The sequence below is a fragment of the Octodon degus genome, unplaced genomic scaffold (assembly GCF_000260255.1).
Source record: "Octodon degus isolate 3935 unplaced genomic scaffold, OctDeg1.0 scaffold00009, whole genome shotgun sequence".
Classification (NCBI taxonomy): domain Eukaryota; kingdom Metazoa; phylum Chordata; class Mammalia; order Rodentia; family Octodontidae; genus Octodon; species Octodon degus.
In genome coordinates this window covers 22,662,720-22,670,392 of record NW_004524585.1, presented here as the reverse complement: position 1 = coordinate 22,670,392, position 7,673 = coordinate 22,662,720, and the positions used below count along the sequence as shown (strand labels likewise).

At 36.5% G+C, this 7,673-nt stretch overlaps 1 protein-coding gene across 1 annotated transcript in view; it reads right to left on the bottom strand.

The window, feature by feature from the left end:
- Positions 1 to 5,416: 5,416 nt before the first annotated feature.
- Positions 5,417 to 7,673, bottom strand: part of Slco6a1 (solute carrier organic anion transporter family member 6A1) — a 62,947-nt gene continuing 60,690 nt past the window's right edge. Inside the window, exon 14 of the mRNA XM_023707558.1 lies at positions 5,417 to 5,494. The gene's annotated coding sequence lies outside the window, so the exon portion shown is untranslated. The remainder of the gene's footprint in view (positions 5,495 to 7,673) is intronic.

Here is a 7,673-nt window from a genome sequence, read left to right as displayed (position 1 = left end):
TTTTATTTTTTTCTCATTCCCCTCCTTTCCCTTTAAGACCTTCTCCCCTTCATATTTACAAAAGCTTTCTTTCCATGCTTTTCTTTTTTTTTTGGCGGAACCGGGGATTGAACTCAGGTCCTTGCGCTTGCCAGGGAAGCGCTTATTCCACTGCACCATCTCCCCGGCCTTTTTCATGCTTTTCTCACCATTGTTTTCTTTTCCCTTCCTTCCTCCCCCCACTAAGCTCCCCTTCCCATGTGAACGATTTCTTCCAATTTTACAATACCTGTTGTGCTTTTTGATCCTATTTTACATTTCTGGTTTCTCACATCAGAAACAATGCAGTATTTACAAATTAGTGTCCAATTTATTTCAGTTAAGAGAACAGACTCAAGGTACACCCTTTTAGCTAGAAATGTCTCAAACATATCCTTCCTCCTGGCAGAGTAGTACTCCAGTGTATAAAAGAAACACATCTTCCTTATCCGTTCATCAGCTGATGGTCATCTGGGCTGTTTCTAAGATGGAGCTATTATAAACTGTGCCACTATAAACATGGGTGTGTATATTTCTTTGCAGTAAAATGCTTAGATTCCTTTGGGAAGATACCAAGAAAAGGAATAGCTAGGTTCAAAGGAATCCATAGTCCTATATTTTGAGCACTCTCCACCCTGATTTCCACAGTGGTTGCACCAGTCTACATGTGTTATGGTTTGTGTCTAGGTGTCCCCCCAAAGCCTCATGCAGTCTTGGGGCAGCTTCTGGAGTTTGTGATTGATTACTGTGGGTGTGGATGCTGCACCTGCCCTGGGGCAGGTGCTTTGCTTTACAGTGTAAGGAGGGAAGAGAAGCTGGCTGCTTGAGCTGCTGCTACCCCTCCCTTGCGCTCTTGCTCTTTGCCTCCACCATGAAAGGTTGCTTTCTGCTCTGTGCTGCTTTGCCTTGGACCCAGCTGAGTATGGACTGAAACCTCCAGTAACTGTGAGCTACATAAACCTTTCCTTCCTTCATTTTGAGTGTCGGGTATTTGTCCCAGCAACGAGAGAAGAGTAACTAAGACAACATGCAACAAAAGGGGAAGAGTTCTTTTATCCTTATAGGCCCTCCAGCATTTGTTTTGGTTGATTTCTTGATAGTAGCCATTCCTTCCTGAGATGGGATAGAATCTCAGTGTTTTTTTTTTTTTTAAATTTGCATTTCTTTTAAAAATATTTATTTATTTATTTGTTTGATATAGGGTCTTGCTACACAGTTCAGACTTCCTTTTTGTTTCTAATTTCATGGATTTGAGTATTTTTTCCTTTTTGTGATAAGAGTAGTTAGGGGTTTGTTGATTTTATTTAATCTTTCAAAGAACAAAATCTGTGATTGATTTTTTTGTATTGTTTTCTTAGTTTTCATTGCATTAACTTCTGCTTTGCTCTTTGTTTTTTGTTTTTTTTTTAATTTTTGTTTTTGTTTTTTGATGGAACCAGGGATTGAACTCAGGCCCTTGTGCTTGGCAAGCAAGCACTTATTCTACTGAGCCATCTCCCCAGCCCTTCTGCTTTGTTCTTAATAATTTCCTCTTTATTTTAACTTTTAAAAATGTATTTGGTTGTTACAGGGAATCACTGGTGCTGATCCTCCAGCTCTGGGATTACAGGTGTATGGTACTACGCCCAGACTCTGTGGCTGGCTCAGCCTGCGCCGGGGGTGGGGCTGGCACAGATGTAGCACCAGAGATTGAACTTCCTGTGTTCTTAGCACTCAGGAGGCTGAGGTAGGAGGCTTGCCACAAGTACAAACATGAGTTCAAGGCCAGCCCTCTCTATATGGCAAAACCTTGTCTCAAAAAATGTAATGAACAGGAAAGAACTGAAGTAAATACTTTTCATGATACTATGTCTATAATCAGAAATAAATTTATGAATTTGTTATCAATAATTTTAATAGCAGATTTTCAGACTTAGAAAGTATTCTTAGATTGGAATTTACAAAATCCAATGTTGTTCTATATGGAAACTAAATATTAAAACCGTATGAAAAAAATATAAGGATGCTTATAAAAAGAAATTAGAAATGGGTGACTAATTAAGCTCACTTTTATTTCTCCATGACTACGCTACAAAAGTAACTCAATAAACATGAAAATTAAACTCTTGACAATGCAGACTAGAAAGCAAGCCAATGATAAACAAAAATTAAAGCTTTTCTAAAATGCATGTAGATTGAATGATAGAAAAAGTCATAAAAGAAACATGTTGAAGAACCAAGATTTTCATAATTTCCTTAAGAAGGTAACCAAGTACACTTGAAGAGCACAAATAAACCCTAATCAGTTTTAACATTGCCACCAAAAGTATTTTTTATATAATTTTTCACAGTGCTCCTTTAGACAAAACTAAGTATGGGAAAAAAAAATAAAAAGCCATATGAAGTAGAAAATATTTTAGAAGTAAACCACTCAAAAGATTCAAATTTGGGACAGGGAGATACCTTGGCAGTGTAAGTGGCTGCCTGGCAAGCACAAGGACCCAGGTTCAATCCCCAGGGCCACATGCCTCGCAGGCCCCAGAACCCTGGGTAACCCGTGGGGGCCACCAAAACTGGGTGTGGTGGTGCAGGTCTGTAATCTCAGTGATGGAGAGGCTGAGACAGGAGGATCACTATGAGTTTGAGCTGTTTAGGGAGATCCTGTACCAAACAAATAAATAAATAAATAAATAAATAAATAAATAAAATATTCAAATTTGCAGCTAGAATACTAAAAACAATTGATCTCAATTTTATTAAATATTAGCACAATTAGGTCTCCACTAGCATTTAGGACAACACTATTATCAGTCAATTTCTTGTACATTTAATCATGACATTATGCTTCCAGCCTTTAGATGTCAGCAAAATGAATGTTTAGCTTTGGTTTGTTTTTGGTTTGTTTGGTTTTGGTTTCAGTTAAACACACTGAACCCTGCATTCATAAGTCATGATAGCATTGTGTGCCCTGTAAACTTTTACAGCCATAGAGTCAACTCATAATAAAGATACAATTGATAATAAAGATGTAGCTGTAGCTCTCTCAGCATATGAACATCCAAAGGATACTAATTTCATCAAAATTTAAAATGTGGTCTTTAGAATCATCTTGGGGATTTTTGGTATTTGTATCTCTACTAGATATAGTAGTATTTTCAGAAGCACAGTGATTTGTAAAGCAACGCAGCATCCCAAACTGACTCGGTAGGACTTTGGTGCATTATTTTAATTTCAATTTTATTTCATTTTGAAGAGTAAAAACAGAAGCAAAAACAAATAGAAAAGAAGACAGAAGCAGGGTAACAACAATTCATATGTTAAGATTTTCAAAACAGTAATAGTTAACTAACAGTGGTTGTTGGGGCCCGGGAGATGGCTCAGTAGAATAAGTGCTTGCCTGGCAAGCGCAAGGGTCTGAGTTCAATCCCCGGTTCTGCAAACAAACAAACAAACAAACAAACAAACAACAAAAAAAACAACAGTGGTTGTTATATTATGTTTTTATCATCAAATCTGTTGTTCAGATTAATACATAGTTGTGCAAGATTGGACAAATAACTGAATATTAATGTTTGCTTTTGACAAAACTTAGTTTTTTCCTTATATTTTTAAAAATTTATCTTGAAGAGAGTATAATAATTGATAAGACATTAGAAGTGGTACACAGTTAGAAGACCAAGATGAGAGGTATCCAACCACGGGTTTTGCATTGCACATCGCTGCCCTAGATGTGGTTGCTCAGACCACAGATACAAGAATACAGAGTCAGTCAAGGTGAAAATTCTAAACATTAAGCACTATTTTCAGAAAAACTGATGGAAATTATTAGTACAATCATCTCAGCCATCCTGCATACATACTTGCATGTTTCCCTCCTTCCTTTTTTCCTATCCTTTCTCCTTTCTCTCTTCTTAATTGTTTAATCCTTACATTTGTTTTCTTTCCATTTGACTATATCTATTATAACTTTCAGGTTTTATTTGTTCTTTCAGGTTCCTACACTAGGGAGACAATATGATATTTACACATGTGAGCTTGAATTTTTTCACTATGCTGTATTTACTTACCTATAAAGGCTTAGAGTTTGTCTTTCTTTATAGCTGAGTAGCACTCCATTTCATAAAAATAGCACATCTTTTTCATCCATTCCTCGAGTAATGGGCATTTTGGTCGTTTCCAAGATTTGGCTATGACAAACTGTGCTGAGATAAATAAGGGTGCATATATCTCACTGTGGTATGAAGTTTTCAGTTCTTTTGGGAAAATACTCAGAAGGGAACTAGCTCAATTGAATGGAATTTCCAGTCCTAGGTTTTGAGGAATCTCCCCACTAATTTCCATAGTGGTTGTACCAGTCTACATTCCCACGAACAGTGGAGAAGGGTTTCTTTTTCTCCACAGCCTCTCCAGCATTTGTGATTAGTTGATTTCATTATGATAGTCATTCTTTCTTTGGTGAGGTGGTATCTCAATGTTGTTTTAATTTGCATTTCTCGCATGGCCAGTGCTGTGGAAAATTTTTCATGTATTTATTTGCCACTTGTATTTCTTCCTTTGAGAATTGTGCAATCATCTCAGATGCCCCCCCCCCCTTTTTTTTTTCTCCAAATGCCTTCAGGGCAGGTTTGGCTGCTTTGAGTTCTGGGGATCGAACCACAGCAACCTGAGCCTGACTGCTTTGTTGAAGCAGCCACTTAAAGAGCTGAGCTAACGAGCAGACCCCCCAGATGCCCATTTTTGATAATTTTTATAATTCCATTTATTGTTAGTCACTTCTTCAGTATAGAGTAACTTTGCTTTGATTAATTCAAAAACTTAATTTGGTTTTAATCAAAGGAACTGCTGGGTTATATTTATACCACTTCCTACTTTACCAATGCTCTATGAATTAGTCTGTGGTATAGAAACACAGTTTTCTACTGTAATAGAAATCTGTATCTCAAGTCTTTACATTACTACCTGAGTAATTATACTTTTATTATGTGTTTGCTAGAGACACACATGTGTGCACATACACACACAAACTCTCTTATCTTGGAAGCAACATACCATTGCCTCTCCTGTATTCTGTCACATCGATCTAGAAACATAGATGGCACATACCTGTACAAACCCATGTAGTCAGACACTCTTACAAGTATCTCGCACATAGACCTGAATATTATTTACCTTATTTTCTATTATTATGATTTTTGAAATTGCATTTGTAGACACTAGAATATTAAGAACAAAATTTGAAATGATTAAACTTTAGTTCTCTTAGTAAAACCTATATTATGAAATGACACGTCAAGGTCCTACACACATAAAAATGTCAGGAATTCTTTAGAAGAAGGTATTTTATTATGAAAATATAAATCACCATACATTCTTTTCTGAGACAGGTAGACATTCTGTGATTTTTCTCTTCTGAAAATAAGGCACAGCAATACATCTGTGGCATCTTTAAAGGATATATATCTGTTTTCAGACTCTGATCTTCAGATATTCAACAGTCCTGCTGGTTAAGAGAAGAGACAGACAGAATTTCATATGAGGAGTACGTTTTAGGCTTTTCAAAAATGCATGTTGAAGTTATGGAAGGAAAACAGCAAGTTGTATGCTCCCTGTTTCACATTTTCTTCTGCCAGCTAGGACTACAAGATCACTCTTCTGCCTGAGGTGCAGTTATTAATATGAATGAAAAAAGTTTATCTTTTTTGTTACTTATTACTTTTGCTAGAAAAAAAGGAAAACATTGAAACCTTTTTTTGTTATATAACCATCAGGTTTTTGTCCAATATTTGAAAAATATAATTTGGATAAATATAAACTGATTTTAAAAAAACAGTATAGCCTAAACAAATTTCAGAAATACATTGTCACCTAAGGAAATTTAATAAATTGATATCTGCATTCACATGTAAATATTTTCTCACAAAAACTAGCTGTGATTAATCATTAATTGAATATAAAAGCATAAAATGGATATTAACTCATGTTATCTGATATTTTTATCTATAAAATTCATGGGAAGGTCAAAATGTGGAATCACATGATTACACTGAATTTATGTCTACTAAGATATATAAGAAGAAGGAAAATATGTATTTCAAACTGGTCAATTGAATAGAGAGATATTCTTGAAAAAATCTTCATATCAAATCATTAATCAATAAAATAACTTTCTGAAACCTCAAAATAGTCTTCTTTAGGACAATAAAGGTAAAATTATTATAATTTTTCTTTCTTTTTTTTTTTTTTTTGCAGAACTGGGGATTGAACTCAGGTCCTTGCGCTTGCCAGGGAAGTGTTTATTCCACTGAACCATCTCCCTGGCCTTCTATAAATTTCTATTATAAGAACTGTACTGGAAATTAATGGTATTTAGAAAAACTTTTCAGAAATAAACACTGATATCCAAAAGAAAAAAAATACTATCTAAGCTACGTACTACAATAAAATCAAAATGGGTCAAATATCTAAATGTTACAGCAAAACAATCTGCTGGAAGACAGTACAGGTACAAGTCTTGGTGACAGAGGTCCAAACAAGTACTTCCTGAAGAGAAAATAGCTCCAAGAATCAAAAAATGGGATCATAACAAATGAAAACTCTCCTGCAGAGCAAAGGAACAACCTAAAGAACAAAGAGACAAGCTACTAACTGGAGAACAACTTTTCCCGCTATTCCTCAGAGGACTAATGTCTAAAATATATAAATATTCGCTTCCCCCCTAAAATAAAGACCCCAACCCCAAATGGGGAGCTGAAATGAATGAATAGACACTTCTCGGAAGAAGTACAAATGAATACATGGAAAAATGTTTCCTGCCATTAGGGAAATACAAGTTAAAACATCTCTATGATGTGTCTTTATTCCAGAAAGAATAACTATCCTCAAGAATTCAAATAGTGGGGCCGGGGAGATGGTTCAGTGGAATAAGCGCTTCCCTGGCAAGCGTAAGGGCCTGAGTTCAATCCCCGGTTCTGCCAAAAAAAAAAAAAAAAAAAAAAAAAGAATTCAAATAGTGGTCAATGCTGACTGCAGAGGGAGAGAGGCACTGTTCTACATTGCTGTTGAGAATACAAGTTAGCTCAAGGACTGAGGAAATTGGCATGGAGTCTCTTCCATTCAATTCAGCTGTCCCAATTCCAAGTATCTTCCCAAAAGAGTTAAAGACATCATATTGTAGTGATAATGCACCTCGCTGCGTATAGCAGCACAAATCAAAAGAGCTAAACCTTGGGAGAGGTTCGTATGCCCATCAATAGATGACTGGATAAAGAAAATATGCCATTTACATACAATGGAGTACTACTGCGTCATAAAGAGATAAACTTGTGTCGTTCGTAGGAAAATGGATCTACTGTGAGACCATGATATTAAGTGAAAAGAATCAGACACAAAGCTTAAGTATCATATAGTATTTTTTAAAATATGAGACACCCAAGGGCTGGCCAAATATTTCAAGGGATTAAAGTGCCTGCTTAGGCAGATGCAGCGGCTGGGTTTGATCCCCAGTGGCATGTCATGCTGGCCCTGCTCCCGAGGCACACTGAGATGGTGGCAATGGAGGCCATTGAGCCTGGGTGTGGTGGTGTGCACTTGTAATCCCAGCTCTTGGGAGGCTGAACACAGGCAATCACTACGAGTCTGATCTAAATAGTGAGACCCCGTAGACCCTGTAGACCCTG